We start from the raw sequence: 16,426 nt of genomic DNA on the forward strand, positions 1-16,426 counted from the left end.
TCCGCCCGGACCAGCCGCATAGTCCATGACTGCAGCGCCTGAGACCGCTCGGCTAATCCCGCGCGGCTCAGATGTTAAGTCCCATAGTGCTTGGAGCCATCTGAGCCATCTGACAATGTGCAGGTGGAACGAGAGGATATTCGGCGAAAGGGCTGGCCTGCCCGTTCCCCGGTGTTAAACCCCGTCGAGCACGTACGAGATGCGTCGGGGAGACGTATTTCTGCTCGTCCACAGGGACCAGTGACCATACGGCAGTTGTCAGCCGCGTTAGTGGGGGGAATGGAACGCCCTATGGCAACAACTCTTTACTAACCTTGTGGCCAGCATGGGCGCACATTGCAGAGTATGCATTGCTGTCCGTGGTGGTTACACACCCTATTACGAATCACGTCCCGTCCTTTGTAATGTCGAGTGGACCATCGTAAATCGCGGTAACTTCGGTGTAATTATAACCTTCGAACGAAATGTTATTTCTGTTCGTGTTATTGTGTGTTTTTTTCCAGTTACGTTCTGTACTATATTGCGGCAGTTCTTTCTATGTACTCGTCTGGTCAGAGTTCCATCTAGCTATGTTACTTGGCAGTGAAATATCATGCGAAATTTAGCCTCGTCCTTAAGTTTTGCGCGCTAGTGATCGGTCCTTGTTACCGTGCCATATCGTATTTCGAAGATAAACAAAGAGAGCTATTTGCGTACTCAAAGAAAACGGAAAGAATGTCAAGTGTAACGTTTTTACAATCCGAATAAGTCTCCCCTTCGGAGAAAGAATGCAATAGAATAAAGAACCAGCACGAAGTGAGGATACTGTGTTCCAAGCAGTTGCAACTTATACCTATGATTTATAAGGCCCGCAGTTAATGACTACGATATCTGTACTGTTCATGCTTTACATGCTATCAAGTGAACTGATCCATTATGAGTATGGCTTGAAATTGTCAGCAGAAGAGTACAACAAACTCGCTTCTCTTGCAGCGTGCATATATGCGCAACATTTCCGTTTGTTACCTTCCACTGGGATGCTGAGTATGGGAACCTGAGAACTTCTACAATTCGGACAAGCAAACAAGCAGTCCCACAGCACTCAGTGTAATGGCTGACAGAGGAAAGCAACGAACAACCAACTAATCCGTTCCTGCAACACGTACATTCCGGAGTCTGTTACCTATATTTGCAGATCAGGATATCCTCTTTTAAGTGATGGATTGCCATAATATTCATTAATCACTCTTGCTCATTCGTAGATATAACACAGATAAAGTATTCGGTATTCGATAAATGTCTTCTCAGTTGAAGGCAGGGACCATCTCCCATCTTCCTTTTGCCTCATAGTGTAGATTATTACAAGTAAAATTCCTTTCACACAGTAAAAGGGAAAGAATTGCAGCGCACGGCGAATCAGTACTAGCACGTCACACAAATGCTGAGCTCCAGAAAATTGTATATTCGAATGTTACTGTACGGTCGGTGCAAAAGTATTGGAATATTAAGATTGGTTTAGCTTTTAAGCTTTTATGGAGGCGAATTCACTGCAATAATTGTGATTCTGTTGGTTAAATAAACGTGTGTGTGTGTTTGAACCGGCCGGCCGGAGTGGCCGTGCGGTTCTAGGCGCTACAGTCTGGAACCGGGCGACCGCTACGGTTGCAGGTTCGAATCCTGCCTCGGGCATGGATGTGTGTGATGTCTTTAGGTTAGTTAGGTTTAATTAGGTTTAAGTTCTAGGCGACTGATGACCTCAGAAGTTAAGTCCCATAGTGCTCAGAGCCATTTGAACCACTTTTTTTTTTTTTTTTTTTTTTTTTTTTGCTTGGCGCTTACGTGTGCACAACTCTGAGGTTATCAATGACGTCAAATGAACTTTTTTTTAAAAAAAGGAACCGAACCACATTGTATTTCTTTATCACAACACAATGACTGAATTTTATATGCATGACTCGATTTTAATGTTTCATGCTTTCATTAAATTTTGCCCACAAAAAGTCGCTGCAGCACGGACGAAACGTCGGTTTAGTTGTTTTTTAGTTAGTTACGTTTTCCATTGATCAAACGTACAGTGACCGTTCTGATGTGGAACATGTCAAGTGCATAAGAAATGCACACATGAATCAAGGTTGTTTTTTTTTTTTTTTTTTTTTAGAAAAGCTTAAAATTTTCAGATTTTTATAACCTACCTCATTCCCTGAAATGGAACAAAATTCATATATTATGATATACATTTATTTATTCCCATTCAAGAAATCATCTATGGTATAAAAGGAGTTGTCAAGGGGATATGATTTCAGTTTATTTTTGAAACTGTTACTGCTGTCTTTCAGACATCTTATGTGAATATGTTATAAGATTACGTGGCACTACATCCGGAAGAATTTAATGAGATAACATTAATTTATTTGCCACATTAAAAATCCGGAATACTTTTAACTTTGTTGATCATTTACCCACGGACTTGTGAAAGTAAGTTACACATATCGTCCCATGTTAAGGACCATTGTGCAGCAAGAATGGTGCATGATCAGGAGACAGTACATGTTCTCCGTTTCCTGTAGAAATATTTCAGCCGTCCGGTGTGGCTGAGCGGTTCTAGGCGATTCACTCTGGAACCGCGTGACCGCTACGGTCGCAGGTTCGAATCCTGCCTCGGGCATGGATGTGTGTGATGTCCTTAGGTTTAAGTAGTTCTAAGTTCTAGGGGACTGATGACCTCAGATGTTAAGTCCCATAGTGCTCAGAGCCATTTGAACCATTTGAACAGTTCTGCTGCGGTGCGGATAACAGGTGTATGACACAGTGGAAGTAGAATGCTGCGGCAACTGGAAACGTACCACAAAGTTGAAGTACGCGGGACAGTGCGATTCTTGTCGGCAAATAGTCTAAACTGCAGACAGGTTCGTCTCGAAATTCTGGCGGTATGTGCACTTAATCCAATGTCGCGTCCAGGCGTACTGTAAGTGTGCCCACAAGTTGCCCAAGTACGCACAGATGAGAGTCATGTTGATCGGGAAGTCCAGATATTGCACATGCGATTTCCATATTTTCGGCGAGCTGGAAGAACATTTAGGGGAAAAGAGATTTTCCAACGACGAGGACTTTCACACAGTGGTTCTCGTATGGCTCTGTGACCGGGGAGCGGATCTTCGAGGAATTGATAGAACGTCCCGTCCGTTGTTCGCAGAGGCATGGGGACTATGTAGAGAAATGTGTTCATACATGTGTGTCACTTTGAAGTGTAGCGCAGTAATCAGTAAATCTTACTTGGCCTGCCATAATAATGGGTAACTTACATTGTGAAGTCTTCTCGTACGTTGACATTATAACTCACTTCACACAACCTTGAAAATCAAAGTACGGTACTGTGCGGAAGAGCAAAGTACGTAAATCAGCCGGCACTTTTCGCTCATGTCACTCTAATTATCTACCTCTGGCGGAACATACATATGTTTGCCTACTTTTTGCTCATCGTTAATGGACGGTTATTCACGACTTTGCATTGTTTGGCGGAATATCTATTGCGTCTTTAATTTTTTGCGTTTCACGTGAGAAACATTCACTATAGAGTTTGAAATTTCCGGGATATATTCTTGTTTACACAATGATTAATCTCCACACTCATTTTAGCGGTAACAGGATGAGTAATAATTATTCAGAACTATTAATGCTAGAACAGAGGCGTCTTGTCATGGCGTAAGTTTACTATAGATCTCCGAACGTGAGAATCTTCGCGAGCGCTAATTACCCTTTGTAGCAAGTACACTGGAATTCCAGCACTAGTGGCGACGTCTGTGATATGGAGTGTTGATGGGAAATAACGCATGGCGATTCAGCATTTCTAGCGCCGCGTGTGCTGCGCCAGCGGTCACCGTACTACGTCAGGGGCAGTACGGCACTGGTGGCAATGTTCTCCGCTGTCACCCAAGCTATTCGCTCACCGCATAAAGGCGAAAACTGTCATCAAGCCGTAGCTTACTATGGGTATAACGCAGTCCTATTACAGGTAGTAAGTTAATTTCGTTCAGCGATTTGTGGGATCCCTTACTCAACTAGTCTGGACGAAATTACAATCGCTGAATCCGTAAACTGGTTAACTTTACGTTTCTCAGATATATAAACTTTTTCAAATGGAAAAGTCGCTTTAATGGCCAGAGAAATAATGGTGAAATGTCTGAGCATTAACTTTCACTGACTCATACTTACTCAACGGATTCTTATTATATCGATTTCTAGAACAAGGTAAAATGCATATAAACTGGATTGTACGATGCACGCCGGCCGGTGTGGCCGTGCGGTCTAGGCGCTTCAGTCTGGAACCGCGAGACCGCTCCGGTCGCAGGTTCGAATCCTGCCTCGGGCATGGATGTGTGTGATGTCCTTAGGTTAGTTAGGTTTAAGTAGTTCTAAGTTCTAGGGGACTGATGACCACAGATGTTAAGTCCCATAGTGCTCAGAGCCATTTTGTACGATGCACAGACGTGCTTCTTGCATGATTCTCTACAGTGTAGATAATTCTGATGGGACGTAATATCAGAGGAGTGACAATTTGCCACTCCATTTACTGTTACATGCACGACTAAACCCTTTGTACGTGTCCTAACTTTTCGTGTCTTGTTATTGTCTTTCCATGTGGCGTTCAGTGGCAGCAATAATATCGTATTTTGGTCTGTCTCGGATATTGTCTCTTTGGACTTGCCTCACATTCAAACGTTGAGTATTTTTCTAAAAAATTGATATGAGTTTCTTGAGCAACAGCTTCGTACAAATATAAAAACACATCTGCCGAGAAATAACAACATAAAGAGTTTGAAAAATGTTTTAAGATTGTTTTGCAAAAACTATACAGAGACAGTAATTATAGCTAAATAATCTTGACATGATACCAACTGCAGACAAATCAGAAGATGAGATATATTTCAGCAGAGACTGGGGGGCAATACACCTGGAGGACAGAGCGTTTATATAACCATACTTGTACAACGAACTTCAGAAACACACGCTACTATGTTCGTACTTGTTGACCTGCCTGGTTAAAAATCTGGCAGAATTTTTCTGTATTCGATCACTTCTTTTACTCCTTATGACAGACTTATTTTAGGCATTGTACATAGTTTATTGGCGACGTGACTACAAAACTGTTTACAATAAAACCTGAGTATGGTGCCGTTTCAATTTTTTCATTATTAAGTTGTAGGACAGTTTCAGACTGTGTGTGAAAATAGAAGTTTCCATGGCAAGCGTCATCATTAAACTACTTCCCGTTTAATTTTTTACGGATGTTATATTACCTCAAACGGTGTCAGTTACTGGCCATGAAGAAATAAAACTAACTGCTGTTTCTAAATTTTGGGTTGAATTAAAATGTTAGAATGGCAAAATAACAGCTTTGCAGACAAGCTACACACACCAAATGTTACAAAAAAATGTAAATATTATGCTAGCGGTTCACAAACATAAAGAAAACTATAACGATGTGGTGCAATTTTTGTTAATGAATTCTTTCCTTTTCGTTTCGTAAGGCGATAGGTAAGTCTGATGGCAGACTGAGATTCATTGTAAAAATCCTCAGGAAGTGTAGTACACCCACAACTGAGGTAGCTCACACAACTCTTATTCGACCAATGCTTGAGTATTGCTCGCTAGTCCGGGATCCGTACCAGACAGGGTTTATCGAGGAAGTAGAGAAGATCAAAATGAGAGCAGCACGTTTAGTTATAAATTCGTTTAGTAAATTTGCAAGCGTCACGGAGTTCCTCAGCGAACTACAGTGGAAGACTACAAGAGAGGCGTTTTGTATAACCGGTTTACTGTTAAAAGCTCTGAGAGCGTACGTTCATAGAAGAGTGAACCAATATACTGATTCCTCCTACGTACATCTCGCGGAAAAACCATGAAGGTAAAATTAGAGGGGTCTGAGTTTAGACGGAGGCTTACCAGCAATCGTTTTCCCCGCGAACGCTTCGGAACTGGGACAGGAAAAAGGGTACACAAAGTACCCTCCGCCATACACTGTAAGTTAGATTGTGGAGTATGCGGATATAAATGTTTAAAAACTGTGGTTATTCTACGGCATTCCTCGTAATCTTAGCCGGTTTTCAGTTGAGTTTTTTTTTCTGATGATGGCCTTGTAAGCTGAAAGCCGGCGAACACCATAAATAAACACTACAAAATTGGTTCAAATTGCTCTAAGCACTATGGGATTTAACACCTGAGGTCATCAGTCCCCTAGACTTAGAACTACTTAAACATAATTAACCTAAGGACATCACACACATTCATGCCCGATGCAGAATTCGGACCTGTGACAGTAGCAGCAGCGCGGTTCCAGACTGAAGCGCCTAGAACCGCCCGGCCACAGCGGCCGGCTAAACACTACAGAACATCCGAGTTTTTTGGTTAAGTAAATTTCGTGCCCCACATAACAAACCTTCTCTATGCGTGTGATATTAACATTCAAATGAGAACTAGAAACGTTTAAGTAAACTGCAAATCTCCGGTAGGTTTGAAAATAGTATAATTAAGGAATCACAAACGACGAATTGTTAGTCAACTAGATAAAGCAAGTGAATGTTGTTATATGAAATGTGGCAATGTTTCTAGGTATGGCGGTTGGTGTGTTGTGCACAATCATTAAAGCATTCATACTGGAGTAAATGGTTATTCTAGTCGTTAAATTGAAGGTGAATGATATAAATATGGTGATTTGTAGTCTTCAGACTTCAGAGGTATCTTAGTTCATAAAGAGGGAGAAACACAACTCTTTCTAAAAACTAAACTGGGGATATACATGTTTCAACAAAGTCGTTTATCACGTATTGCACTGATTATCAAGTTCGTGCTTAGGGATTTATGGAAATCCTGAGTTATCTTTTTCCTTCATTCTTAAAACCGTGAGCTAAGAATAGCTATGAAACATAAAAGAAATGTGTGAAGGAATGCACAGGAAGCAGCGAACTCATTGCGACAACAGCGCAGTCGCAATCGACGAACGGTTTCCAGCGATGCAGGCTAGTTGGGAATCCGACGTCAGCAGGTTGATGATTACGAAGCACTAAACATCAGTATGTGGCACAGAGTCCGCGGCGTAACAAAGCAGTATTGCCTGGTTGCTACTTCAGTAGACCACACACGACTCCGTCTTGATCATTTTTACATAGTTACTCTAGACTGCTTCAGGAAAATATCTTGATGGTTTCCTTGACTAGGCTACGGTCTCTCTTTTAACGCTCTATCAAGTCATTGTGACGTCTTCATGTCATTAACTTTGACATATTCCAGTGGAAATATAATAACTCGCCTCGTCACCCCTGCACCGATACTTCGACGTAGATCCTTACCACCATACGCTTATATTAGACATACAAAAAGAAGCAGAACAGTAAACAAAATTTACGCTTGTAGACACTGCAGTGGTGAATTTATTTGCAGGATGACACTCACGAATAAGATCATAAAAATAGAATTATTTTCAGATGAAGGTAGAAGATGATCTAAGGAATGTGTCAGACTAGAACATACAACACAAGAAAGACAGTCTTCTGTTTGCCGATTAGTGACATGTCTCGGATCCTGCGCAGAATGCTTGACAGATGTAGCTGTTGCGCTGTGTGTTATTGTCACATTTCAGAAAGAACACCAGAATACTAAAACTAGCAAACATTTCTTTCCGGACTCTGGAGATGGAAAAATACCGGAACGAAATCCATGAAGAAGGACGATTATTGCACGGAGCACTGTACAGAATCAAGGCTAGCTCCCATATCGGCTTAAGCTTATAGTTGGCAACATTCTGTACGCGCTTTAGATGCGCCACAAAGACTTAAAGCGGCCATAGTCCCATTTGGGATCCGAGTACAACACAGTTTGACAAAGATGGTGGCATGGGGAGGGGAGAGATGGTAGAGGGGGAAGAATGTCAGCGGTTACTGCTTTATCGAAAGAAACAACCCTATTTTCACAAGGATTAAATAAGCCTGACGAGAGATGATTTAGAATTGGGCTTAATAAGACTTTCGTCACAGTTGCAAAAGATAGTACTTAACCTATACACCTAGACAAGAGACAAGGTCGAGTGTACAAATCGCGGTCTTCCCGACAGCGGATTCTTTTTTCACATTTGCGAAACGTCTTTTTTCACATTTGCGAAACGTCACACGATATTATCAGCAAAAATTTTATGCATAATGATATCTTTCCCAAACAAATGCCTTAACAAGTAACTTTTCTTTCACTACTTTTGTTCCAATCAATGATATTTGCAACGCCTTTTCGTATTCTTCTTCTGAAAGAGTCCGGCAGTTATCAGGAGAACCGCGGTTTTTATTTTCGTCTAAACCTGATAAAGTAGGGCGCTTAGAGATAGCATACTTGTTCGAACTAGGAGAGTGGTGGGTATTATTAGCTTAGGATTGTAGGTGGCGTCACTTGGTCAAATAACCATAGAAAATTTGTAACTGGAAAACTGTGAGAATAAGACCTGACAATAAATAAGCCTGAGGAGAGGTGATTTAGAATTGGGCTTAATAAGACTTTCATTACAGTTGCAAAAGATAGTATTTAACCGATAAAACTAGACAAGAGACAAGGTACAAATATCGGATGTTACGTTCTCATCATTCATCGCAATTTAGAGTAAATGAGGAAATAAAAGAAATTACTTCTTTGCTCTCACTGAGATCCATGATTGAATTGCATACTGCCGTCAACTATCTTCTGCCTTCAAAGTGATCTCTTACTGCTCACTAAGACCACATCCAGCACTTTCTCACTTTCAGCGGATGACTATTGCGGTGTATGGGTGAGTAATTCTACCCTCAAACGTATTTTCAAATACTTTTTTAAGGAAATAATTCGCAGTTAGTTATTGGAATATTCAGACATTGTTTGACGGAGAAGGAACTTAGACAGGGTGTATCCATTATAATGAAACAGACTTACAGAGAAGGAAACCCTGATCCGGAAACGACTGAGCTGCAAGTTACTAAGCAAAACGTTATGGCTCGTAACGCTGCCAACGAATCGTTGCTTTTCCGATCTAATAAACTGACGTGTGGTGACAGAAAAGTCGTATAATGCGCTGCAGATGAAATGAGGTGTACAAGGTCATTGCCATCCTAAAGTAAATTTCTGTCTGTATTTACAACTTCTTGTGTACAGACTGCAGTGCTAGTTGAAATGCATTGCACCAGATTACAGAATTAGGAAACATGATTTTCATCTAAGATTGTAGTGGAGCTGACTGATTGTATCGGACAAAGTACCAACGTAAGAGACATTCGATTTACACTACTCGTCCGAGATTGTTCCAGCGGTTAAGAGAAATCGGAAAGTGGTACCACAATGCAACGATCGTGGAAGACGCCAAACAGTACATAATATCCTGGGTAGGATCCGAGAAAAGTCGTTAATCGGGTAGTAAAACGACGTCTGTGTTCTCTTCCGATACGTTCCACCAATCATCATGTAACAAAAGGTACATTTTGCGTCCATATACGGTACGTATATACCACATTGGAGAATTTGTTTGCAGAATGTAGTAAACGAACAAAATTAACAAAGTGTTGTTGTTGTTATGAGATGAAAGTAGAACATACATAAATCCAATTCCTATACGGACAGCAGTGCCGATCAGTATTTCCCAGAGACCGCGGAAGACGGCCCAAAACTTTTTTATGTGCAAGTATCACCTTTCGTCTTGAGAAGTAACTGGGCGAAGTGTTGCGACGACAGCGTTCGTTGCGAGTTATCCAGAGTAACGTGGAATAGAGTAATCGTGCAATAGAGTAAAGATCTATGTAACCTGATCAAATTTCTCGTAATTTCTATAAACCACTCAGACCATGACTGCGATAGTCTCAAATTTTCTTTATAATCTTGTTGTGTGCGTATGAAAAGAAGCCAGCGTGCAATATTTGATGAATGTATGCAACAAAACTCAAATACAACTATCTTTGTGGTCAAGAAAAAAATATTGAACCACTACGCATTTCACGTACTATCTGAGCTCCGATCTATGTAGCGTGAAGTGAAAGGTGAAGCATCAGTGATTTCTCATTATCGAATCAATTGAGAATTACAATAGAAATGTGGATCGTTTGTGTATCGGTCCATGCTATGAGGACTCTATTAGAGCAAGTGTTCTCGCTCTGCATAAGATACTAAAGCCTATATATCTCACGTATTAAAAATGATTAGCTGTACTTAAAGGTTCTGGAGTGAATCTAATATTCCGATGTGGTTTCAAACAAGAACTGTAATAGTGAGTGACGCGACGGATGTAGCAAATGGAATGCGTTAGTAATCAAGTCAAATGAGTAATAAATGAAACAAAGGACCGAGTAACCAGATCTCCAATGTTGAAACCAAATTTCTTCTTCTCGGCTTGTATTTATCCATGACCTGCACTAAAAAAATTCGACTAAGGTGCTAATTATCAAGCTACGTCCATTCCCCAGAAACGCTGAGGGTCTTGTTTCTCGAATCAAGAAAATTGATATTTGTTAATAGTTTCTCGGATTTAATCATTTCTAAAACGTTCATTTACTCACTTTTGGTTTTGCACATTTGCGTAGTTTTGTTGTAAACTGATATATTACTGAAGGTAATAGAGAAGAAATTGATTCTGTGGTTTCGTATATAACATGACTATGAGATCAACTGCTAAATAAAAGGGAAACAGAGTGTCGTTATGCTGGAGGAATTGTGTACGTGCTGGTAACATGTCTCGCGATCATAGATCACTCCTGGCACTGCCTCGTAGGCAGTGTCCAACTAATCGGAACAGGCCTATGGCCTAATCCGTGAATGGTGTTTACGTTTTACGTCTACAGAGCCTCGTTATGTAACAATGAACGGTGAAAACCTACAAACCTTTTTAGTGTGCTCCTCATTTTCATTAGAATTATATCCAGTTTCAGTTCGTGAACGAGTTCTGTGAAGGTTCATAACTTAGAAAAACAGTTGAAAACTCAAGTCTAGGAGTGCGTTTGATTCATCACCACGATGCGCCTGTCAACTCTGGTAAACAAAATAATTATTTCGATACATTTTTAAATTACGTTTCAGAAGTTAGACTTTTTTAAAACTGTACGATAACTGCAGAAGAATTTTAATTTTAGGCTGGTGAGGAACGCGAAATTTGCGACCGTTCTTACTCAGTTAAGCGACTGTAAATTTTCGCAAAGCATCCAGGAGATCTGGAATGCAAGATTTACAAGGTAACGATTTCAAATCTGCCTAATACTTCCTTGTTAATCTTCAGCATTTACCTAAACAACGAGAAGAAACTAACAGCGATTTTTTTGAAGAAACAGAACATGCTGATGCGTCACCTCAGGCCATGCGTGTGTTATTCCGAGGTGCAATTTGGGACGCAGCACTTATAGCATCTAGAGGATTAACTGAATCAACCGCAGACATTCCTGTTATTCATATCTCCGCCCTGGAGTAGGCACGATAAAGACGGTTGGTATGTTGAGGTAGTGTATATGAAAGGGAAACTGGATTCCCGCGACCTAGACCTGCTTGCTGTAGCGCGCTAAGAGCTAACGAGTTTTCTCCAAAGACTGGACTGGTGGTCTGACGCATCCAGCCCGCCTCTCCTCGTCCTGGTCGTCGCTTTATGAGGAACGGGGAACAGTTACGTACCTGAACGTACCCAATATTTAAGTACCAGGATGATAACTCAGGGATTCGAGTTCGATTTCCTACATTCCGACAGAGTTGTTTTCTTCACATGATTTGATTTCCTCCTCCTGCATACTTCTGCACATTCGAAGGATGACAGCAGCATTTAGTTTGTAGTCCTCATTAAACTGCAGGCTGGAGTGATTGGACAAATTAGTTTGCACGTCCGTAGAAGTGGTTTGCCTCCAGTACAGTAACTCTTAGTAAATCCTACTAGTGTTGATACAAACATTATGACTGACTCAAATTCGACAAAGGAATCTTGCAAATAAACGTAAGTCCTTTAAAGCGGCTCGTTTTCGTTGCTTATACGTACCTTTATTAAGTTACATATGAAATCGTGTGACAGTCGGGATGTAATTCCACCAAAAGTGTTGACGTAACCAGGTGGTCTCAAATATGAACAATAGAGTTTCTAAACACGATCCGTCTACCCATGCTCAGTTTTAGTAGTTCCTTTGAATCTCTTTCTGCGAATGACTTTGTGGTTCCTATCTCAAGACTGGAGATTACATCCTTCGTCGGGCTAAGAAGGCACTCTGTTACTAATTCTTGCACTGCCTACAGGCTGTTGAGCATTCGGAAATTATTAGAACAGTAATCGCCAGGCAATAAGACGAACAGAGAACGGCCACTTTGGAATGTTTTGACACAACAATACCACTGAAAAGATCTCCGAAAAAGGCACCAAGTTTTATGAATCACAATCCAATTAAGTGTGTAGCGCTAAGGAACTGATGGTCTGAAACTGGTGAAAATTTCTCCAGATTCAGTTCTAATGTCCTACCTGTCTAAGAGCCGTTCACAGGAGCACCATCACCATTAGTCAGTCATTGTCAGAAACTTTTTTTTTATATCGATTAGTCAGGCGTGGCAAGCATTTTACCAGTCGCACTGCACGATTTTAAAATGTCCTATACAGTTAAAATCCACTGAGGTGGCAAAAATCACTATTTATCAGAAGTCGTAAGCAACCAGAAGACTTAGAACTACGGTGATATGGCACGAAAGAACTTCCTTAATAGACTTGCAAGGTATCTCAGAAATGAGAAGCTATGGCGATGGCAACTTTCACGCTCGGTGTCGGTACCTTTTAGCGGAAAGAAGAGAAAGAGCGATCACTCACGCGTGGCCGGCCGGCGAGGTGGAGAGCTGTACTGGTTCGGCGGCGGCGGCGGCGGCGGGAGCGTGGCTGTGGGCGGCGCAGCGTGCGTTGCAGACAGAGGAGCGCGCCTGTGTGAGCACCGCGCGGCCGGCCCGCGGCAAGGCGCGGTGGGGGCTCCCCACCACCACGCGACACCCCGGAGTCGACGGCCGAAACCCATCCACGGCTACGTCCATCCACCGCTGACAGTGTCTGATATACTGCCCAGTCACATTAACGTGACCACCTGTCAAAATCCTGAATAACCACCTTTTGCTGTGGAACGTGCTGGATGTGACTCATTCAAGTTCTGGAAGGTACCGACAGGGATGTGGAGCCGTGCCGACTCCACTGCCGCGGGAAATTGCGCTTGTCTTATCGGTTAAGGATTCGTGGCACGAACAGCCCGATCCAGGTGGTCCCACTGGGCTTAAATCCGGGGAGTCTGGTGACCAGCGGCGTAGGGTAAACTCATCCTGGTGCTCTTCGAACCACTCACGTTTACTTCAAGCTGTGTGACACCGTGCGGTGGCCTACTGGTACAGCCCTCGTGCTGAAGAAAAACAAACTGCATGTAGGGCGTACATGATCCCCAGTTATAGATGCATACTTGTGTTAGTCCATTGTGCCTTCCACAATGACGAGATCACCCAGAGAATGCCACGAAAACATTTCCCCGACCGTAATGCTCCCTCCTACGGCCTGGACCCTTCCAACGACTATTGCAGGGTGTGTGCTTTCAGATGTATCACACCGTACATGCCAACGGCCGTCTGTCATCTGGAAAGGCCACCTGTTGCCACTCATCGCACGTCCAGTTGGGGCGCCGGCGCTGCAGTCGTGGACTGTGCGGCTGGTCCCGGTAGAGGTTCGAGTCCTCCCTCGGGCATGGGTGTGTGTGTTTGTCCTTAGGATAATTTAGGTTAACTAGTGTGTAAGCTTAGGGACTGATGACCTTAGCAGTTAAGTCCCATAAGAATTCACACACATTTCAACATTTTTTTTGTGGCGCTGGCCGGAGTGGCCGAGCGGTTCTAGGCGCTGCAGTCTGGAACTGCGTGACCGCTACCGTCGCAGGTTCGAATTCTGCCTCGGTCATGGATGTGTGTGATGTCCTTAGGTTAGTTAGGTTTAAGCAGTTCTAAGTTCTAGGGGGCTGATGACCTCAGAAGTTAAGTCCCATATTGCTCAGAGCCATTTGGACCATTTTCTCCATTTGGGGCACTGGAATGCAAATTACAGTCTTCGTCGTCCATGAACAGCAGCCAGCATGGATGCATGAACCAGGCGCCTACTGCAGAGACCCATACGCAGGAACGTTCGCTGAACGATCGTTGAGGAGACACTGTTGGTAGCTCCATGGTTCATCTGAGTGGTCAGTTGCTCAACAGTTGCACGTTATTTGGCCGTGCACACCGCTGCAGCTGCCCTTCACGCCTGTCATCTACGGCCCATGGTACACCACAGTTGAACCAGACACCGGTTTTGAATAGCGCTATTTTGCCATGCACTGTATATTTTAACCAAGGCGACATGAGAACACTTTACAAACTTTGCAGTTTAGGAAATGCTTCCTTTTAGACGTCCCATAAATAGATTCGTTTCTGCACTGTTTTCCGCTTCCCTCCGTCACGCTTTATATACCCTCCACTGCCAGTGCTGTCACCTTCTGTCTGTGAGTGGATATTGCACGCTGACGTCGAACATAGGCGTTGGTCACATTAATTTGACCGGACCGTCGAAAAGAATAAGGAGAAAACTAATAACTCCAGCGCAGTGATGTTATTGATGTCAAACAATTTTAATTTTTTAGTAAAGGAATTTTGATCTTTGGTCCCGTGCATGTAGAAAACAATAATGAATGAAAGAGGGTTCGCCTTCTTTCAAAAACACAATTTTTGTTTTGCTTAATCCTCGAACAGTTTCACAGCAGTTGTGGCATCCTCAGTGTTTCTTTTTTTCTTTCATTGTTTCTTTTTCGCGTTGTGTTTACCCTGTAGTGGATGCCAATAGAAGTCAGCCACAACTCTAAATTATTATAGCATATCATCATTGCCGTACTTGGTTTTTATTTGCCCGCTAAATGTGTTTTTGTTGTTGTTCTTAATGCGTTAACTGATTCTACCGTCGCATCTTGGTGGAACAACATAATTATAAATGAAAATCACAATACTTTATATGTTCTAAGATTCATTTATAGAGTTGACCTGTTTTAGACTTACAAGGCCCTCGTCAGAGTTTAAATGACTATCGTCATCAAAGAAGTTACGATATCTGTAAACATCATTGGAAGAGATGTTATTCACCTAGAGTGAGGCACGAAAACACAGAGTAAGTGTTATCTTTGAAAGTGGTATTTCAAACTCAGTGGACCTTATAAATAAGATAAAAGATCTATTTCGTACACATTCAGCTGAAATATTCATGGACAATTTTGAACAACATTTTTTTTCATAAAGAGCCTTTAAGCGCAAATATTAAATACTGGTTCAGTTGTGTAGACGATGTACTATGTAAGTGGCCACGCACTGCAAGACAGCTCAACACCTTTTTTCATAACTTAAAGAATCGCTGTAGAAATATTCAGTTCGCAATGGAGAGTGGCAACAAATCCATGAACCTCCTAGCTCTAACGACTGTCATAAGTACAATAACACAGTGTTTAAAAATTTGTAGAAAAATTAAAATTACAGACACAATGATACCATTTTGCTCGAAACACTTAGTAACACACAAACGTGTAGCTTTCCACTCAGAGATGCGCCATCTCACGTCTGTTCGTATGTCCAAAGAAGATTTCAAAGCAGAGTTAAACATAATAAAAATTATTGCCTCAATCAATGGCTATAGCCCTGTCTGGTTGGACACAATTTGCATTGGCAATAAAACGTGAAAATTATGCTCCTTCCGTGAGCTCCCTCTTCTGCCCTTCCAATTTCCGCAGGACACGTATCACAGAGTGTAACAAAACCACTGAAACCTTACAAGAATAGTATTTCTTATTATATGAGGAACAACACAGCCCAGTGTATTTTCAGTAGCAAAGATAAGACCTAATTGCTAACGAACAGTGGGGTACACAGAATTACTTGTCATGACTGTGACAGGTTTCACAGTAGTCGATCAGGCAGAAACGTAGCAACTAGATTGGCTGAACATGAACACAGCTGGAAATTGCAGATTTCTGACTCCATATCCGCTGAACATGTACTGAGTGAATGCCACAGCTATCAGCCACAGTCTTATGTCCTCCACTTAGCAAAAACAGGGCAAAAACTGAACCTATTGTAAGCCATGGGAATCAACAAACATCTGTTCTACAATCGTGATTTAATTTTAAAGCACCAAACACAGTTCAATACCTCCCCTCTTTTAAACTTCACATTGTCCGCACAGGTTTCCAATGCTTCCCACACTGTACGATCCTTGCTATCCGTCCATTTTCCTGTGTTTATATATTTTTTGTGATTGCCAATGTACTCCATATATTCTATTATTACAACTGTCGATTTTATCTTTTACTCTGTTTCTGTTGCACTTTGCATATGTAATGTTTCTTCAGGCTATTCTTTAGTACTCTTATCAAGTACTAAGTCTATTTGACAGGAA

The 16,426-nt window shown here is 41.9% G+C and overlaps 1 protein-coding gene across 2 annotated transcripts in view; it reads right to left on the reverse strand.

The window, feature by feature from the left end:
• The window catches only part of LOC126183447 (elongation of very long chain fatty acids protein AAEL008004-like), a 261,743-nt gene extending 248,846 nt beyond the window's left edge, over nt 1–12,897 (reverse strand). Inside the window, exon 1 of one of the 2 annotated variants that reach the window (XM_049925439.1) lies at nt 12,800–12,897. The gene's annotated coding sequence lies outside the window, so the exon portion shown is untranslated. The other variant, XM_049925440.1, reaches the window with a different exon arrangement.
• Between the last annotated feature and the right edge of the window lie 3,529 nt (nt 12,898–16,426).

The sequence above is a fragment of the Schistocerca cancellata genome, chromosome 4 (genome assembly GCF_023864275.1).
Source record: "Schistocerca cancellata isolate TAMUIC-IGC-003103 chromosome 4, iqSchCanc2.1, whole genome shotgun sequence".
Classification (NCBI taxonomy): domain Eukaryota; kingdom Metazoa; phylum Arthropoda; class Insecta; order Orthoptera; family Acrididae; genus Schistocerca; species Schistocerca cancellata.